Genomic DNA, 19,536 nt, shown 5'->3' with positions numbered 1-19,536 from the left:
GTCCAGTCACAGGCTTGTCCTTACTCGTCAGGGGCTAGGTCATCTGTGACAGCAGCCACATCATATACCAGATCTGCTGCAATGATTAAACAGCTTTGTATATTGGTTTGACTACTAACCAGCTGTCCAACAAGATGAATGGCCACCACCAAACTGTAGCCGAGAGCAAAGTGGAGCATGCTTGATTTCAATGGCTTCTTCACAATCTGGGCTGTCCGAAATCTCTCCTCCACTGTTAGATTTTCTGAATTTTGCAGATGGGAGTTATAGTTGCAACACATTCTCTACTTCCAAAATTATCCCATCCTCAGCCTACAGTGAACTACTGTTCCCACTCCCTCAACCCACAGTTTAAGCCCCCTCTGTTCCAAACTTCTTCCCAGTTCATATCCCCTCACCCTGATTTTGCGTCATTCTCTGTCAACACACCCACCAGTCTTTTCCCCTTCTCTGCCCCTCTCCTTCTCTTCTTTCTGTTCTCTGTCATCCTCCTCCTCTCTCCCCACACAACCTTGCAATGCTGCACCTGGCAGCCTAGCTCTGCTGCAATCTAGTCCCTGCATGCCCCCACACAGTGCTCTTGTCTCCTCCCACCCATACCCCTGTCACTCCCTCTTCCGCATCCCACTCTGGATTGCTACTATCGTCCAACATGACAGTTGCATTCTGGCTCAAGCAGCTGGTGATGGCAGTCTTATACCCATGAAGTGTGCTTGCATGTGTGAACTTAAGAAGGCCTTGGCCAAAATCTAAAGAGTAAGTCTTTTTATTGTGCATGTCACAACTCAGTGTGTCACATCTTTACAGTGAGTACTAATCTATCCTTATTTTTGATATTCCAATCTGGAATTTCCATTGTTTGAACTTACCTTTCTGGCAATCTTGTTGATTATCAGAACTCAGACCTCAGTTGCTGTTGGAGATCCTTTTCTGTTGATAATGGAGGTATGTTTGTAAGCCATCAGTGACTTTGTGAACTACATACATATTTTATCCTTTTTATAGCTGAAAATCTTTCCCCAACTGGGAAACTGCGTGCAGGAATAGCCAAAATATGTTCAAAAAGTTTTACAATTTTACAGCATGCAGTCTGGAGTCTGTTTGGCAATAAACTGCAATAAATCACCAACACTTTTGTGATGCATTCCTCCAAAAATGTACTCAACCACCACCAGCTTTGATCTTCAACAGGAAAATATAGATCTGCATCAATCTGTTAGTGATTGTATGCAAGTCCTGGGTAACACTTTTTATACTGATCAAAGCCACGTTCATTCAAAAGTTTCAAAAATAACAGTCCAATTTACTGAATTTGCTTCCAAATTGATTGCAGCATCATGCCCAGACAGTTTAGTCACTGGTTCATAGATATGTTGGCCATGAATATTCTATATTTTTTTTCAAATCTGTCACATTTTGTTTTCAACATTTCTTGGACTTCATTAATTTTTGCTACACATTAACTAATATCATAAACCCTGGCTTCCAGTATATCAAATAAGTTGTCAATGAGAGGGAAAATATCTGCAAAAGCATTTAGTATCAAATATATTTGCAATTCGATTTCAAATTCATGACCAGAATTAGAGGCTTCTTGGCATATTTATCTTGACTGTTATCTTTTTGAAAAGAGGAACTAGCTGATTGCAATATAAGGTTTTCACCAAACCACACTATATGCAGAACTCCACTATGTGACAACTTTAGGCAGCCTTTTCTTTACTTCACCAACTAGAACCCAGTATTTTTATGTTGACTTTGAACTAAAACAGCAAGACCAAAGTGAGAGAAAAATTCTGTATTTTCTATCCTTGACATGATTTGTGATAACACTGAATTCAGCCAACAAGAGAAAGGATGAATGAACTTTGCAATCCAATCAAATGGGCAGTCATAATTACATCTCCATCATAAATCTGACCATGGTAACATGTTTTAAAAATCTTCCATTGGCTTGACCAACTGCTGTGACTGAAACAACCTACGAGCAATTACATATATCAGTTACTTCATTCACAATAACTGAGATAAAATGTGGTTCACTTATCCCTTATCTTATATTATTCATAAGCAGTCAAGTCACTCTGTACTAGACTTTAAGCTCCTGTAAACGTAAAATAATGTTGTAAGTGATGTTTTAGCTTTCTGTTATACTCACTGAGATGATATACAAGTCCGATAAGATTGCATTTATTGGGATTTTGCATATTAGGCCATCTGACAGCCAGTTCCTTTTATTGTAAATATGCACATTAAAACATTATTTGCATGATTTCTAGTTATGCTGTATGACTGGGTTGAAGATCTACCCAGCTGCATGCTTATTCTCTTAGAACTGTGGGCAGTAAAATTGTGCTAGGGAGTCACGCATTTACACTGCTTGGATTTCCATGATTTCGCCACTCAGTGATATGATATGATATGCAAAGAGCTTTGTTGCTTACCTTCCTACCAACAGCAGCATGCCTCTCTAATATATTACAAACTGTTAAGGCTATTTATGGCATTGAGATAACATTAAATTATGTACTACATGTATAATTAGTTGTTTACCTTAACCACAAGTATGTTTTCCATATCGCTAGGAAATAAATGACAACATTTAATCCTTCTAACCTCAAATTATGTACTACATGTATAATCAGTCATTTACCTTAATCACAAGTATGTTTTACATAGCTCTAGGAAAGAAGTTACAACTTAATATCCTTCTAACTTCAGACCTAGGCCTGCAGTTGGCTGACGGTCGGACCTGGTGGCTCAGGTTGGCAGGAAGCAAAACTAATCTGAAAATATCATATAATATCACTTTTGTCAATCCATGTAAGGAATTCAATGAAACTTCAGTGTTTCCATTTGTTTCACCTTTCTTTCCAGCTTAAGCTGGGTAAGTGGTGTTTACCTAACATACACTGAATACACGCTACTGACACGCTACTGGGTAGTTCCTTCTTTATGTTTCTAATTACCTCTTCTGTTAAAAAAGAAATAATGAGATGATGAATCTTTATTGCTATATGTTATACATGTGGTATTGTACTAGACTATAGACAAAAAGAAATAATTCTATTATTTACAGCATGTGCTGATTGAAATAATTACTTTTTATGATCACCTGCATTGTATCTTTCAAATATAAATTTGTATTGGATGATATCCCCACCCCCCTCTCACAGGTATATTTCAATTCACACATGAATTCACATAACGGAGAACAATATTTAGTATATATGTGGTGTGCAGGCTATTAATTCAAATCAATGGGAAAAGTTAGAAATTTGTGCCAGACCATGATTCGAACCCAGGTTTCCTGCTTACTAGGCAGATGCTCTGACCACTAAGCCATCTGGACACAATTAATTCTAATCCGCCTCCTTAATTTACTTTTAAAATGTTCTGTCCTGGAGCCTTTAATTATGTGAACTGGTTCCCATAGTAGTGTCTCATTACTGTATGGCAATATGTTGTTTATCCTAATTACTTAAATATAAATACCTGTGAGAGCATTAATTAACACACACTGGCTACCATGAGGCTACTGCTGACCACAGCAGAGCCTCACACCTGATGTGTGTCCGGCAGCCTGGCCGTGAAATATCCATCGCCATGAGTGCAGAACCTGTTAATAGAAACACATTTACTTGGGTGGTTTGACCTTTGTGTATACAGGCATTATCAATCAGTGTTTGTTTACATTTTCATGAGTTTTTAAGCCTCCCAAACAAACAAGAAGCTCATTTACCTAATTTTTTTAATGCCCTTACATTCTGATGAAATATGTTTATACTACCTTTCACTGGTTTCTTACACAATATTTGTAAGTCTTCTGCCATTGTAATTTCCTTCAAAACTGCCTGCTTTAATCCTAATTCTAGCCTAAAAACAGTGCTTCTCTGACACTAGTAATGAGATGGATTTTTGTGATTGTACCTCTCCCCCCCCCCTCTCCACCCACCCCCCCCCCCCCTCCCGCCATATACACTGATCAAAAGAATTATGGAAACACTTGTATCAATGTCCAGGGTGTCAAATCTATTTTGATACAGCCAGTACTTTTGGTCTTATTGCATGGCTTGAGCTCTTTGCTTTCAGTGTAGGCAACAATTGAAATCATTCATCATCTATTGGCTGTGTTATGCAGTAAAGTGTCAGGTGACCTCTAATAAGTGTTTTATATTGAGGGACATGAATGGCAGTTGTCATTGTTGACAACTTGTTACCTACATTCAAAGCAAAGATCTCAAGCCTGTATCAAAATAGATTTCACATACTGAACATGGAGAGGAGTGTTCCCCTAATTCTTTTAAACAATTTATATGATGGGTGGGGAGCACAATCTCAAATTCAACCAAGCACATACAATGTGACACCTTAAAGAAGGTCAAGTTGCAAAGGTGGTCTGTTTGATCCAAAAAGGGTGGACTTCTGTTCATGTTGCTGCAGATGCCAGTTCTCTCAATGGGCCATCCATAGGTTGTGCACGCACTACAAGGAGACAAGTCAGTATACAAGGTGAGTTGCAAAAGGTCGCTGAAGCATTACAACCCCATGTGAGGACCGATATCTGGCCATCTCTGCATTTCGGTCTGGTAAGGATACTGCCAGAGCACTACAAGATGATCTCAGAAATGGCACTGGAGCCACTGTGTTGAATCAAACAGTAAAGAATAGGTTGTGAAAAGGACTTTAAAACCCAGACATCCTGTTCAAGTACCGCGTTTGACATGAAAATATCTTGCATCTCACCTTCAGTTCTACCATTCCCATGTCAACTGACAACTTTGTCACTGGCAAAACATGTCATACACAGATGATGCCAGATATTCTCTAGTGCAAGGTGATGGCTGTGTCCATGTGCAGAGACCCATGGTGGATGGTACCAGCCTGATATTGTCCAAGAAATCGACAGATTTCCAAGGTTCAGTGGTGTTGTGGGGAAGCTTCAGTACTGGCAGTCATATGAATCTTGTCATTGTCCATGGTTGCCTTACTGCCAGGCAATACATTGAATGGATCCTGTTGGACCACATGATGGCTGCTGCCTCTGGTGTTGGCCCTGAATTCCTTCTAATGCCAGGGTCTATGTTGCAGCCACCAGCAGGGATATCTTGCAAAGCCTGGACAATGAAGTAATGGAATAGCTGTCAGTGAGTTCCACATAACAGTTGCATGGACTACAAAACACTGACGCCATTGACTGACTTGTGTTGGTGCTGATAAAGCTATTACAGGTGGCACCTATGGTGTGTATCTCCTGTCATCTGTCCGCTGTCCACCGACTCGTTTATGATGGGATATACGGAATGATGTGGCTGCTCCTGGGTGAGCTGTTCCAAGAACTGTAGTGTAACTAAACTGGGATATGAAAGACTAATTTTTTAAATTGTTAAATTGTTTATCTATCTCTTTCTCATGATTTATAGGAAGAAAAACCTAAAAAGATTATACAACAAGTGGTATAGAATCAATGATCTCTCAGTAATTTCAATATTTTTAAATATTCATTTGTTAACAGTTTTCTTTTGTTAATCACTTCTCTTGTTTCGGACGCCCCCATGACAGGATGTTTTATGGAGATGCTCCATCTTTTGTGTGAAGTGTAAACTTGTATCTCAATGCAGTGTTTATAACGAGTTTGGAGTGGGGTTTTATTTAGTAGGAGGAAAAACCTACATCCATTACAATTCCTCCTACAAAAGTTTTATATTAGAAGACGATGCCTTATTGATGTGACACGGCCAGAAGAAATTTATTGATCTAGTAAGAGGAAAGCCGCAGAAGAAGATTCCAGAGCTGCTGCTGTCAAGAAGAAACAAGGTAAAGCAATAACTTCTGCGGACACTTCTTTAGAAGACATTAATGAGAATTGGTGTTACAGATGAGCATAACAACAGCATCTGTTCGATCTGCCGCTGCCCCACGTGTCTTTAGAGACTTATTATTTATACAAATTGTAAAAAACTGGAAACAAGAAATAACTAAATCATGTTGCCACCACTTCTGCTGACTACCAGTGACCGGTCAGTGCTGAATTAACATATACAGTAAGTGAGCAGACAAAAGTATTCTATTGTATACAGTTTAAACGTGCTAATTGTACTTAATTTCTGTGTCTCATGTTTGCAGCTATTATGGATGAATGAGACAATTAGCAAAAGCGAGGATGTAAAAGAAGCTACAGAGGAAAATTATCCTAATAACATACAGAAAGTAAACTGCGAAAAACATACAGACAACCATTTTGCAACAAGGGTAGGAACCATCCAATTCTTAAGCCGGCATGATTATGAGTGGTAGCGTCTATATCAGAACTAATCCCATACCCTATCCTGTCCTAAAAACTGTGGGACTGTGGTTATTATTATCAGTGACAGTATAATTGATATAAAAAATTGCTCAATATCACGTAGACCATAACATAGGCAACAATTAGTCGCCATTTAGACACAGTGTAAATTGCACATAAAGTTTTTAAAACTCTCGAAATATATGGTAACAAAGATTATTATTTTAATTTTCCACAGAGATTTTTTAATTTGTCAGTATGGAACCAGTCAGTAACGTTGGTCAGAACAGTGAAGGAAATTAAGGTGTAGAAAATGTCACTGCCCATAGCCAGACAACAAATGCTAGTGAACCACAAGATGTTGGATAGAAGCGGAATAGTCATGAATTTTTTGTAATCTCAGCTACTATTGTGGAGGAAAATGTACTGAGGGATGATGTAACATCATTCACATTAGATGGAAGAAGCTCACAAGTGATTGTAGGGAGCACTTTTTCCTGAGATAATAGCAGAAGACTCACTACTGTGGATTCCAAAAAATCTATTTGTTTGACGTTACGTGAACAGAACCCAATCAAAAGCGAACAAAATCTGAAAGATGTACAAGGTGTTAACATGTCATCCAAGTCCAAAGTGTGAGTAACATTAGAAGCTATTTGTGACCTAAATATGAACATGTGAAATTTGCAGACAAACTTGTATAATGACTTAGAGAAGTTATACAATTTGAGCACAAAGTTACGTGTGCACCAGCGCAGAGATTTGGCGAGAGACTTATTGTCCACAGACATAAATAAGCTAGATCAGAAATTTTCTTTCGTAATTCAAGATCAAATATAACCAAAGTTCACAATAATTTACCAACCACACAGACCGAAATTACAGAAACTGTGAAGTTTGTGCAAGGCAAAGTCACGGAATTGCAGTCAGTTTGCAAGGATTTACCAGATGAAATACAAGAACTATCAGGAGAGGTTGAACACTTGAAACTAGGTCACGAATTCATGAAAAAACTACCAAGATCATATGGACAAGGATATGAAGAAACTACTTGAAAGGGCCGAGGTTGCGATATTAGATAGCACTGCTACACTTGCACAAAAGTTCGTGCAAGAGCATGAAACGTACCAGTATGTAGATGTTGTGGAAGAATTAATGGCACAGAATTAAAGCAAAATAATTGCTAAAATCATAAAATCGACTCAGATATTAAAGCAGCAGAAGATCAAATACGTAAAGAGCTCGTGAATGGCATCGGTAGCTCAAAGGAGCCGACCACAGTCAACAATCAAAGCCGAATAGATAGCCTCCCCATAGTGTCATAAAGTGGGAATGCTTACATGCATTCACCTGTGACTATACCTGGCGCTGAAGAAATGGAATATAATTTACAACCAATACCAATGAAGGCGCCGTCACATGTTGGGTACAATCGCATGCAGCCGGAGACGGCGCCACAGCCTGTGAACACAGCACCTTGTTTATCAACTAATTTTGTAGGTGAAGGGCTAAGTAGGCATAGACGATCTCTAGTATATTCGACTGAGGGCGAGGAAACAATCCCTGTCGTATTCATAAGGGCATTTCGGAATGTGCTGCCACGTAATTTGGCTACAGCACTGAAGATCAGATTCATAGTAGGCTATATGCCAGGTGACTCTTTGCTTTGGGTTACCAACATGGCTGAGTGTTGCCACACGTAGGAACAATTTGAGCAAGCGTTTCTTGGCAAATTGCAGTCAATCGCTGTACAAGAGAGGCTGCGTCGTGAGCACCCTCAGCCCTTTAACAGCAAACAGGGAGGACTGTGTCAATGTTTTGTAAAATATCCTAATAAGATGCTTCACAGGACGAATTCAGTCTTACATGTTGACATCTTAAAGATACTCAAGAGTCAGCTGCCACCGCATAAGGAAAAATTGGTGGCAGTAAAAGAGAATGATCTCGAGAACTTCCTTTGTTCTTTACTGGATCGATCTTATTTATGAAGAGGGGCAATCTCCAGCTGAGATCAGGAATATACAGCCTGATAAATTGCGTAATGGAAACCACTTTGACAATAACAGTGTAAGCAATGGGCATGGTTGGCTTCCATACGTGCCTCAGCAAAGTAACAAAAATAAGAACTGCTGTAGTAGAGGAAACTATGGGCATCAAAAAAGGGGTAGGAGAGAGCATGATCCATGTTACCAAGACCCAATACCCATAGAACAAAGAGGTCCAGATACCAGATTTCAAGGTCCACACCCAGTAGACAACAAAAATCGATACGGTAATTGGCCAGGACATACCGGCAATAGGAGGCACCCTAACATAAATAATAATGATGACAGACAAGGAAACTGAGAATACGCACAAGAGAGAGCACAAGGACAAAGGGAAACTGATTCATGGTCTGGGCACAATACAAATTGGAGAAACACTGATCATACTGTGCATGTAGTAGAAGTAACGCAAAGCGGCAAAATTAGTCCATCATTCCCACAGGAAAACAGAAGGCGGTCGTGATAAGCCCTCAATCATAGACTGAGGAAAGGAGTGGGAGCACTCACTTATTTACATACTGTTTTATACACTATGATCAGGATAGTGATATTAAGGAACAATTATGTATGGAAGACGAAAGTGATATTAAAAAAGCAGAAGAAATAATACAGGCCATGATACCAGCTAAAATAGGCAATCTGACAGTTCCCATTGATCTACATGAACGTCGACTAACATTATTTCATGAAGTTTGTTCAATGAAATTAAGAAGGATAGGCCTACAGACGTACTAACTTTACCAGTAGAAAATAGCTGTATTTTGGCAGCAGTTTGGAACAGATCAAAGGGAATAAAATTACAGGCTTGTATACCCATAACATTCAAAAACATCATCATAGAATTTACTTTTTTGGTAGTAGTAAAGCTGATTGTCAATTGTTTAATGGGGATGGATGCTTTCAGATCATTCAAAGTACAGATTGATGTAAGTAATGGTAAGTGTTATTTTACAGTGGATGAGCAAGAGATATTGGTAGATTTAGTGAGGTTAAGAAAAACCTGTAACACCTGCAGAGGAGATGGTAGTGTAAAAATACAGTTGTTACATCCTCAGATATTGTTACTTGATGAACAAAAACACTATCACTTCGAAACTTCCTGGCAGATTAAAACTGTGTGCCGGACTGAGACTCGAACTTGGGACCTTGCCCGCGAAGGCAAAGGTCCCGAGTTCGAGTCTCGGTCCGGCACACAGTTTTAATCTGCCAGGAAGTTTCATATCAGTGCACACTCCGCTGTAGAGTGAAAATTTCATTCTGGAAACTATCACTTCAATAGACAGAACATGAATGTATTAGCAACACAAGCAAAAGTAAACGAATCTGCTTGTTTGTCTGAGGCATAAAGGGAGGAGTTAAGTGTACTCCTCCAACAATATACTCAGATGTTTGAGAAAAGACCAGGAGTAATAAAAGATAATGTCTACAAGATGGATGTCTGCCCCCATGAAACATTTTGTTGTTCATCTTGCCCCATATCACTGTCAAAAACAGAAGTGGTAAGGAAGGAAATAGAGCAGTAGTAGAACCTTCGCATGCACCCTACTGTAGTCCTGTATCAGCAATTGCAAAGCCAGATGGCAGTGTGAGATTAGCACTTGATGAAAGGAGCATAAACAAAATTATTGCCCCAGTGAGGACACAAATAGAAAATTTAGATCAATAGCTGCTGAAGTTTCATGGAATTCAATTTCTTACAACGATCAATATCAAAGGGCCCTACTGGCAAATAGCATTGCACCATGAGAGCAAAAGGCAAACAGCATCTATATGTAGGGGAAGGAATTATGAATTTTGTGTGTTACCTTTTGGCTTAAATGTAAGTGCCGGCATCTTTAGTGCAGCCCTGGATAAGGTGTGGCTGGACATTGCTGCCCAGATGGATGGGAGATATATCATCCAAGACAACAACCCCGTGTGCCCTCGGTCTCGTTTGGCAACTTGTTGCAATGCTTCATGGCTGTTCCCTGAGTGGGACGGAGCTGGCCATTGTTAAAAACTTTTCCACTCCATGTTGGCGGATTGGAACAGCAGCCATATTAGAAGTTTATTGTAAAAACAGTTATTTGTTGCAGATCAGTAATTTACATTGCTGAAAAAAATCAGTACACACTTTTCAAGGTTTCCAGTTCATGCATGATTTATTGCTGCAACAATGCATATGGAGTACATGAAATGATTACATTTACAGATCAATAGAACATCTGATTCTCACATGCTTAAACACCCATATTAGTGTGTAGTGTAGCCTCCATTGGCTGCAATGCAGGCACTGACTCTTGATTGTATAGATGGCAAGTAGGGAAGTACTGTCCTGGAATATGCTGTACCATGCCTGGTCGACCTGTTCAATTAGTTCTGTGGGAGTTGTTGGCTGATGAGTCACACAGGTCATTTCTTGTCCCATCATATCCCACATGTGCTCAGTTGGAGACAAGTGCAGAGATCATCCTGGCCATGGAAGCTGCTGCAAGTCTCAAAGAGGATGTTGAATTTCGCAAACAGTGTGTGGGCAACCATTCAAACAACACACTACTTTCCAGTGGCAAGAATGACAAAATAACAGGTCTAACAACATTTTGCACGTTTCTAGCACTGGTAAGTGTCCTCTCCAGAAAGACCACAGGGGAGCGAGAATTGTATCTTATTGCACCCCAGGCTATAAATCTTTGGATAAGGCCAGTGTGTCTTGGGCAAATGCACTCTATGAGACAGCACACGCCAGGTCTACATTTTACACACAAACAACCATCACTTGCATGCAAGCACAATCTGCTTTCAATGCTGAAGACCACGGTACCCCATTCCATTTTCAAGTGGTCCTCAGACAGTACCAGTTGAGCCATATATGATGATGTGACATGAGTGGAAGACAAGCTAGAAGTGTGCATGCTCTTAGCCCCATTATTAATAATCAATTTGCAACAGTTTATATTGACATGTCTGGGCTCAGAAGCCCTCTTATCTGTGCTGTGGTAGCTGTAGTGTTTAACATCCCATTGACAGTGAGGTCATTAGAGATGGAGCACAAGCTTGGATTAGGGTAGGATGGGGAAGGAAATCAGCCATGCCCTTTCGAAGAAACAACCAACCTGGCATTTGCCTGAAGCGATTTAGGGAAATCAAGGAAAACCTAAATCTGGATGGCCAGATGCATGTTTGGACTGTCATCGTCCTGAATGTGTGCTAATTACTGCACCACACTGCGTACAATCTGCCACTGCTGGTCTTACGAAATGACTGTCCTAGTGGGCATCTGTGCTGTGTGGATGTCCAGCATTTCATCTATAGGTGTGAGAATGTCCTGTGAGCACTGATACCAGCATTGTTACGCAGCTGACACGGCAGAGCCAACTTGTGTGGCAGTTCTCTGAAAGGACCATCCCACTCCTGAGAAGTCCACAGTGTGACTCCTTTCAAACTCACTTGGTTTGCTATAGGAAGCATGAATCCATCTCCACAGCATCATTGGCTGCTTGCGTTACGTGATTGCACCACACTGAGCCTTCTGGATGTTAGTATTCCCTACTTAATAGTAGACACAGATGGTGCTCTGATAGCTATGCCACTGCGCTATATGCTGGCAGACAAAGTTGAAACCATTATCATCAGTACATCTACTATCCCCCAGGTGGCATATGCCGTCACCAGATCTAAATCGATATTGTCTTTCCAGGTACATGTCCCCCTAACACTTCTTCTCCCCCTCCCTCCTTCTTCTTACTGGCAGTGGATTCCCTTCCCACTCCCTCCTTCTTCTTACTGGCAGTGTATTTATTATCTATTACGCATGTTGCATGGATAGGACTTCATCAGATAATTTGAAAGTGCATAGGGAGGACAAAGTTATAAATAGCTAGTGTGGTCATATTCCAAACTACTAAGACAATATAACAGAATGAATTCAGAAAAGAGATTAAGTATAAAATCTTGGGGACTTGCACTGATATTAATGCCAGGTGCGTAAGTCCCGTTAAAATTAATGCCAAGAGCATATGTCACATCCAAATGAATGCCAGAAGGGAACGTACTGGAAATGAAGAATAAATAAATATCATTTGGGCAATGAAGAGATAGAAGGAAACGTGTATGAAATGTAAAAGAGATGGAATTACTTTAGGTATGACTACAAAAGCGGTCATAGCAGTAGATAATACAACTATGTGTACATGAATATATGTGCCTCCTGTACAAGGCAGCATTGCCACTCCTTCCACTCTTGTAGGTGACACATAAATAACATAGATGTAGCTGCATTGGTTACGAAGTTAATTAGCACAGAAGGTAGGGGAGAGCACTGCACAGCATTGCATGGTAAGCATAGTTAGTGATTAAGTTTTAACAGAGAAAAAAGAACTTAGTCAAAATAGTGTAAATCCAAATATCATAAAGCTGAGGAAACTAAATATACAAACATATTAAATCAAAATAAAACAAATAAGTTATCTAACAGATACAGCAACTTGGAAAAGGGTAAACTACGAGACAATAATTACTTTTGAATACATTATGGGAGTGGCAGTGATCAATGTGTTACAAATATTTACTATTAAAAACAGTCTTGATCACAATTTATTTATCAAGGTGACCAGTTTCGACCACTGCTGTGGTCATCTTCAGACCACTGAGTAGGAACCTCTTTCTGTTGGAAAATCACTACTCCAACAGAAAGAGGTTCCTACTCAATGGTCTGAAGATGACCACAGCAGTGATTGAAACCGGTCACCTTGATAAATAAATTGTGATCAAGACTGTTTTTAATAGTAAATATGCGAGACAATAAGATTAAGGCATGGAAAAAACACAAATAAAGATAAGGTGTAGTCAAGCTATATGCAAGGAAAAGTGAAAGAAAAATATCACTAAAACAAGGTGAACAGAAGTACAAAGAAATTAATGACATCTGAAAGAATGGGATCAGCCGATGGTAAAAACTAGACTCAGAAAGTTGGAGAACAGGTGTAAGGTTCTAAATATATAACAATGGCAATGACATCCAATACTGCTACATTTACAAAGAACGCCCCATAAAGATAACTATGCAGCTTCCAGTGCTTATAACATTAAATGCCTCGACTGTCAAACTGCATACATAGGACAGAACCTATAAAATTAGATTTTGTGAACAGTTGCTGACAAAAAAGAACAGGTAAAAAATGGATCTACTTCTGCTGAACATCTTAAAGTTAGCAGTCATTCACCGCTCACACATACTAACCTCGAGGTCCTACACCACATTCCATAGGGGAAGGGCTTAACCTCCTAGAAGAGATTGAAATTGCCAAACATGCCTTCTTGAAAAAAAGATAATTTACTCAATGTTCGACTGGCCACCAAAAATCAAGTACATTATGATCAGATGATGTCCGTTTTTAATAAATTTTAGTTCTTCCTCTGTCACTTTTTATGTTCTACCTTCATGGTTATGAAGGTCACTTTTAAATGCCTACACTTCAAGATGTAAAGATCACAGACTCATAGGTGCCTTATGCTCCATTTAATATTTTCTAAATAGATTTTATATATTTAGAACCTTACACCTATTCTCCACCTTTCTAGGTTTAGTTCTTATCATCAGTTGATCCCATTGTTTCAGAAGACCTTACATTCTTTGTACTTCTGTTCACCCTATTTTAGTGTTTTTTAGCTTTTCCTTGCATGTAGTTTGGCTATACCTTTTCTTGTATTTTTTTCTATACCCCAGTATTAATCATATTGCCCCAGCATTTACCCTTTTCCAATTTACTGCATCTGTTGCACAACTTATCTGTTTTATTTAGATTTAATGCATTTATTCATTTTATATATTAAGTTTCCCCAGTTTTATGATATTTTGATTTACACTAGTTTGAGTAACTATGCTTACCATGCAATGCTGTGCAGTGCCCTCTGCTTCCTTCTGTGCAAAATAACTTCCTAAACAACACAGCTACATCTATGTTATTTACATGTTGTCTACTAGGTTGGAAGGAGTGGCAACACTGCCTCATATGGGGGCCACATGGTTGTATTCTCTACTGCTGTAACTGCTTTTGTTGTCGTGCCTAAGGTAATTTCATATCTCTTATATTTCATACACACATTTCATTCTGTCTTTTCGTTGCCCAAATGACATTTATTTATTCTTCATTTCCAGTACATTCCATTCTGGTGTTCGTTTGGATGTGACATATGCTTTTGGCATTACTTTTAACAGGACTTGTATGCCTGTCATTAACACCAGTGCAAGTCACCAACATTTTATGCTACAGCTCTTTTCTGAATTCTTGCTGTCATATAGTCTTGGTAGTGTGGAACATTACCATGCCAGCCATTTATAGCTGTGTTCTCCCTGTGCACTTCAGATAAACCCATGATGCCATACCCTGGCAAATTTATAATAATTACAAATCTGCAACCTACAACTGTTTTTACAATCAACTGGTCATTGTTGTACAGTGAATTAATGCACTGTTGATGTAACACTGCAAAAAGTCTGCCAGTGGTTCATGCTCATTCGAAGTCACTGCTAGTTGTATCTGAGAAGGTAATTTTATAGTACACAGTGTCCATGAGGTATGGTTCAATACGAGTGCTGTGTGTATTAGATGTTGGAGATGTCTCCAGATCTGAGAAGGTGTTTTGGTGTCCAAATATTTGTTGTAGATATCTTGATGTAGTTGTTGTTCCAGTGTTCGGTTGAAGTGATGAATGAGTGCAGTCTTTGCTGACAATATAACATCCCATATGAGATCGGCTTGCTTACCTAGGTGAGACACTAAGGTGACAAACTTGAAGCAATCATCAAAAGAGCCATGATTTTGGAGAACACACTCATTCTGAGAGCAAACCAGACATCTGGTTGTTCCAGCCGAAAGGCTGGCAGCTTGGATTGTCAATTAATGCACACAGGACTGCTGTTAAAATTCTGGAGTTCACATAGCACTGCATTTGTCAGAGGGAGATGATAGAAAAGCTCTTGAGTGTCTTGAGTGAAGACCACAGCACACAAGGTAAACCTGGGAAGATGTCCATGCTCGGCCTGACTGGATGGACTGCATATGGCAATGTGAGCAGGTTCAGCAAAACAGTACATAATGTAGGAGGTGTGACATAATCAAACATCAGTCACTGTCTGCCCTTGGTGGTTTGTTGAGAGGTGTATTGTTTGTTCGTGGCAGAGTTGCGTTCTTTGCCAAAAACACACAGAAGTTGCTAACTGGAACACATTATTCAGGTACATAGGTGTCATTGTCAGCACAGTGGGCACTGCACAAGAAAAATGTAACTTTCACATTTAACAAAAAGGCAAGAGTTGTATATGCTGTTGCGAAGTACTGAACTCAACTCTGTAGAAGTCACTGCCTTGCTTGTCTCTGGCACTTAGATTGTAAGGTGGCTCCATTATTGTTGCAAGCAAGATAAGTCAAAAAACATAGAATAATCCATAGCTGATAATGTCGTTTGATGTGATGTCACCAATGTAGAGTAGACAGGTGAGGATGTTATAGGCTAAATAATGGGGTGCACAAATACCATGAATCAATGCTTTATTACTAGGCATAGATACACCAGAGAACATGTGTACTACAGAAGCTCAGGATGGAATAGCACAAAGATTGTGCTGCAACAGAGCCATAGCACTGCCCAAAGAGTTTCCTTATCCTACATCAAGTGATCGCTACTAGGTCACTACAAACTTACACACTGTGCTACAGGGGAGCTCCAAATATTGTCATTACTATTGTGGCTCTGATAACATAATGGACCACAGAAACTTACTTTTTGTTGGTTACTTGTAAACAAGGACCCTCCAGGGTAAATGATTGCAGGATGTGAAAGTACCTTGGACCCTTACCTACACAACCACGTATGTGGTTTCAAAAAGTCAGCTTGTAAGGAAAACAGAACTAGGAATTCCTACTATCAATAACAGCGTTTTTACACACAAACAAAATCACCATTTTAAAGTAAATCAAACAAAGGGGAAAGCAGTTTCAAGGTACTGTCGAACTGAAAGATTTGAATTGAGATTTACCTCTTTTTGCCAGGAGTTTTTGGTGATTTCCCCAAGATTATCTGTACAAAATTTCCAAATTTATCTCACAATGCTGAAGTTTGCACCTGTGCACACAACCATTTGTCTCATTGACAGAGAGAGGGTGGAGCAACTCTCTATTTTTGCTCTCCAGCCCACAACATTCAGTGACATTATTAATGATTTTTCCAGCTGCACTCTGTAAAGAACTACCACTTGCCCTTCTCTGAGGAGTGGAGAGCAGTAGAAAGTGTATCTAGCACAGCCAGCACATTGGACAAAAACTGCTTCATCACTCATCAATATAAGTATTAATATGCGACACAACATAGTACAACAATTGCTTCACAATGGCTACATATGCAATGTTCAATATTAGATCACTGAGGTTGGCAGCAGCCACACACAAAACAATAACAGATCAAAGTTGACCAACTTCTGCTGATTCGAAGTAGGAAGCCCTCGTTCTTCTATTTGTGACCAGACCTTAGCTGAAGTGCTTCCCAACTATTTCAGCTAACATGTGAAACTTATCTAACATTATTTCAAATGTGATTGCAAAATTGTTCCTTTTTTACATATTGTTCAATACATTTATGCAGTTCCCAGAAGGATTATAGGGCAGTGGACATATTGCAAGGACATCCCCCATCTACACATTATACAAAAGCTGGTGTTGAGAAGAAGGATCTAGATGGCATGGGTCGTGAAGCAGTGGGGGATCTACGTTGCACAGCATGTATGTTGGAGCTGTCAGACACCAAGGTTCACACCAGATCACTCACCCTCACTTTTGATGGGGATTCACTTCCCGCAAAATTCAAACTTATAGTATACTGTTGTGAAGTGAAGCGATATTCCCCACCATTGATGCGGTGCTGTTAAGTTCAGATGGCTCTGAGCACTATGAGACTTAACGTCTGGGGTCATCAGTCCCTGCTGTAAGTACCAACTCTTTGGGCACATCTTTCCATTATATGAATAACACAATTTGTGTAGACTGGTTGACCGCTTCATAAAAATCCACCTTATGAGCAACCATATTTCTATCTCAATTGTGAAAGAAACATGTTCCCATATTCCAAAAATGTGCTACCCTTATTAAGGGACATAAAATACAGGAACTTAAAGTCTCTGATCACCTCTGACATTTTGAGGCTCAGAAAAAGTATGACATCTGTTCAAAAAATACAGGAACTTTGTCCACAAAATTTTTCTGCGCTTACCTTTTAATTATTGGGCATGGCCTCCTTTGAAATACTCCCCTCCACAACTGATACATCAATGCCAATACCATTTCCACTTCCAGAAGCAGTCTTTGTATACCTCTTGCTGTATTACGTGAAGCACCATCTGTTAATTTTCTTTCATCTTGTCTATCATTGCAAATCTTCGCCCTTTCAACAGGATTTTCAACTTTGGAAATGAAAAAAAAGTCCATAAGAGTCAAGTCTGGAGAGTCCGCAGGGTGAGGCAGAACAGTGATTTTGTTTTTTGTGCAACAGTCATGCACCAACAGGGATGAATGTGCAGGTACATTGTCGTGAGGCAAGAGCCACGAATTGTCTCACCACATTTCAGGCAGTTTCCTTCTCACATTTCCTCACAGACACCGCAACACATCCTGAAATGCCATCAATTAAGTTTGTCCTTGTGGCATTCAAGATAAACTAATCCTTCAAACAAAGAAAACTGTCCGCATGGTTTTGAAATTGAACCTGACATGACGAGCTTTTCCTGGTCGTGGAGAACCTTTCCCAACCCTTCATGAAGATTGAATCTTGGTCAAAACATCATAACCATAGACCCACATCTCGTCACCAGTTACAATTCTCTTAAGGAACATCTCATTCTCATTTGCACAATCCAAAAGCTCTTCACATATTGTGAGGTGAAGGTCTTTCTGCTTGACTCATCAGCTGTGGAACGAACTTGGCGGCAACACGATGCATTCCAAGGTGCTGTGTCAGGACTTTATGACATGATCCAACTGAAATGTTGAATTCTTTTGCAATCTCTTGGGCAGTTAGTTTTTGATTGTTACTCAAAATTTCATTGATGTCCCTGACATGAGCATCTTCGGTGGACAATGAAGGGCGTCCTGAACGAGGGTCATCTTTAACTTCCGTTCTGCCATTTTTAAACTGAGTGAACCATTCATAACACCGAGTACTGCTTACGCATTGTTACTGTATGCTTCTTGGATCATTTGGCATCTTTCTGTAAAGGTTTTCTCGAGTTTCGCACAAAATTTAATGCAGGTGCATAGCTCCTAACTTTGCCATCTCGTAATTCGCAAACTGTGTGCCACAATGTTCTGCTCAACAGTAACTAACAGACATACAACAATGAAACTTCTGGCAGCTGTACATTAAACACAGTCTTGTTCAGAGATGCCAACTGTATTTCGCTCCAACACATCATTGGTGCAAAATTACGTATGTTCCAGAATTTTTTGAACACACCTCATATAATCGCTTCTAATATTATTCCAGTGGTACTGACTTTTGCCACTATTGTGGCCAGGTCATCAGCAGTACCTCAAGTATTTACTCCCTCCATGCTCTCAACATCGACCTCTGGTAGTAATGTCAGTAAATTCATCCATGGGATGAATCCTTTTGCAGCTGCTGCAGCACCATTTACGGGACTTTGACTCCTCACACCTAGCTAGAGAAGCAGCATCATCCTCTGGTATCTACTAGTGTTAGATGTCCCTTTTAGGGAACCCTCTCTGTGAAAATTTACAGATCAGTAATCTGACACCATCCAGTGGCTGAAGGAGCCATGGACTGCAGGTCCCAGGACTGCTTGCTGCTCTTCAATTTCTACACTTTTAGCAGAAAAATCCCCACAAGAGTCTTGACTCTAAAGTAGCTAAGGAGAAAAAGAATAAATCTTGGGAGAAGGCTGCTTGCTGACTATGGAGTTTCCAGATCCCACCACTCCCCTGGACTCTGAGCTCATGCTCATTAATGTTGTTCCACACTAATTACTGACAGTGATCCTTGAGTGTGAAGTGTCCCCTTGGCCCCTTCACAACTAACCGGGATGCCATTAATGTGGTAATTCAATGAAACTGTAATGGATACTGCTATTACCCACAAGAACTAATAATAACTAGTGTCTTATTCTGCAGTCTGTGTTGCTCTCCAAGAAACACATTTCACTGCTCATCCTTCTACAAT

General features: G+C 39.8%; 1 non-coding gene across 1 annotated transcript; it reads right to left on the bottom strand.

Moving 5' to 3' along the window:
• Nucleotides 1-3,279: 3,279 nt before the first annotated feature.
• Trnat-agu (transfer RNA threonine (anticodon AGU)) lies at nucleotides 3,280-3,352 on the bottom strand. Its single transcript has one exon. It is a non-coding gene; the product is annotated as a tRNA-Thr (tRNA).
• Nucleotides 3,353-19,536: the final 16,184 nt, after the last annotated feature.

The sequence above is a fragment of the Schistocerca nitens genome, chromosome 1 (genome assembly GCF_023898315.1).
Source record: "Schistocerca nitens isolate TAMUIC-IGC-003100 chromosome 1, iqSchNite1.1, whole genome shotgun sequence".
In the NCBI taxonomy this organism is placed as follows: Eukaryota; Metazoa; Arthropoda; class Insecta; order Orthoptera; family Acrididae; genus Schistocerca; species Schistocerca nitens.
This window is presented reverse-complemented; position numbering and strand designations above follow the sequence as displayed.